Source organism: Halyomorpha halys, unplaced genomic scaffold, assembly GCF_000696795.3.
Source record: "Halyomorpha halys isolate HHAL.00 unplaced genomic scaffold, Hhal_1.1 Scaffold410.1, whole genome shotgun sequence".
Classification (NCBI taxonomy): Eukaryota; Metazoa; Arthropoda; class Insecta; order Hemiptera; family Pentatomidae; genus Halyomorpha; species Halyomorpha halys.
Window position 1 is genome coordinate 728,222 of NW_027111460.1, and position 2,164 is coordinate 730,385.

Below are 2,164 nucleotides of genomic sequence, written 5' to 3' on the forward strand. Positions count from 1 at the left end.
TTTCTAATCTTGCATCCTCTTCCATTCCTGACAATCCTCCGAGGCGCCTGGAAAGAAGATGGCCACGAGACCAGCTAATGTAAAATGTCATTAGAGTGCTACCGATGGGTAGTTTCTCTACACGCCTGTAACACTCCAATTTAACTTAGATCAGATTTACTAAATGTATTATAATGCACAGTTGTAAATAACAGTAAATAAATTTAAAAAAAAAGATAACATTTCAACAAAATGTACATGCTTTTTTTGCATAGACAAACCATATTCTACTACATTTTAGGAATATAGGAATAAATAGATCAAGCGCAAAATGACCTAGGAGGAAAGAGAACACAACTGATGAACACGGTTATCTAGAGGGGACTATTCTAACCATGGTGAAGGGTCCAGTTTTTCATTTCGTTTTACAATCTACACCCCAGGCTGGATTCGAACCAGCGCCACGTGCAAGTTCTCAAGTTGCTAAGACCTGGCCTCAACCACCTGAGCTACGGACGGCCACTTGCAACTCGCAGCTGTCAAATATGGCGTACTAAATGCCATGCCTACGTAAGGAATAGATCTCGCCTTCTGGCGTCACTTTCCCTAGAAGGATACCCCCTCCACTATACTTCTTTCTCCATAGTAAAAAAAAAGAAAAGGGATAGCATAACCCTCTCTCTATCAAAGAAATAGAGAAGTCATTCCGTAAGTTTAAGTTGAGTTTAATATATTCGCCATTGTAATCTAAACTGAAACTGAAAGTAGCTACCGATTTGCTCCTTCTTCTTTGCCACGCCCCTGTGTCCATCATAGAGCGCACCATTTTGGCATCACTTTTCCTGTCAGCTTACCCCTTCCGTTATACTCATTCCTCCAAGGTGATGAACAATGTTAGTTGGTATCACATATTTAATTATTGATATTGCAATTTAACAAATTATTATAAATATTCTATAGTAATTGTAATATTATTCACTGAAGTAATTGTACTTTCTGGAATTAATTATTTTAGTTTACTCATGATTGTTTATGCTTACTATCCATTAAATAGTAGAAGATCCAGGGTGAAAAGAGCCGATTATTTTATCCCTATTTTAAATTACATTAATAAAAATTATGTATAATTACTAGTCTTAATTAATGAGTCTGCCAAGTATAGGTAGGGTGAATAGAAAAGGTGGGTTTCAAAACGTTAACAAAAATTAATTTTTCTTTCGGAGCTTCATGTATTTAAAGTTAGCAACAACATTAGAAAACCAAATACAATATCATTTAAGGTAGAGTATTTTAGCTAGTTAAATGCATTATAAAGTTGTTTACAATGCTTATCTTAATTATGGATAGTAGTTTTTATGATATCCGAATTTGACTGTGAATTTTGTCCAATAAACAATCAATCAATTTACTTTAGCAAATATCATGAAAACTACAACTTCTTCGAATATAACTGTAATAAACTACTTTATAGCTCAGTAAAGCAGCTTTAATTTGAGTGCAGGCAGGCATCTGTACGTCCTATGGTTCAAAATTTTGTGAATTCATTTTGTCGAATATCATGAAAACTGCTACTGCTACGAAGATAAACGATATAACCTACTTCATAACACATTAAACTAGCTTTAGTTACTAGTTAATAGACCTCTGTTTGTTGAAGGGTTTTTGAAATATAGATTTCTCAAAATAAATTAACTAACTACTGATTTTGTTGATAAAATGTTGGAATTTAAAATGCTGTATCTTAGGAATCACTGAATATCTCTTTTAGGGATCGATCATATTTCAGCAAATTTACTCTGCTTTAAATGATGTCCTATTTGGTTTTCTAGTGTTGTTGGTAGTTTTAAAGATATAGAGCTACGAATGAAAAAAATATTATTTTTTAACGTATTGAATCGGTCACCATTTTTTATTCTGCCTACCTACACTTGGCAGACCCATCAATTTTGATTAGAAATTATACATAGTTTTCATTAATTTAATTAAAAAGTGGGAAGAAATAACTGCATTTTTTCTCCTTATACTAAAACGTAGTGTTTGTGGGTGAAATTGAGATCAGAAATGAAAAAAGTGAATGTATGAACTTTGAAAAATATATTTTCTTTATTTAGTCACCACAGATATTATTTATTTCGTTCATTATTTTTTTTAAAATTCTTGTTATATTCAAAGTATTTATTTCGTT

The 2,164-nt window shown here is 32.4% G+C and overlaps 1 protein-coding gene across 1 annotated transcript in view; it reads right to left on the reverse strand.

Moving 5' to 3' along the window:
- The window catches only part of LOC106682400 (uncharacterized), a 26,361-nt gene that overhangs the window by 1,347 nt on the left and 22,850 nt on the right, over positions 1 to 2,164 (reverse strand). The window lies entirely within an intron of this gene.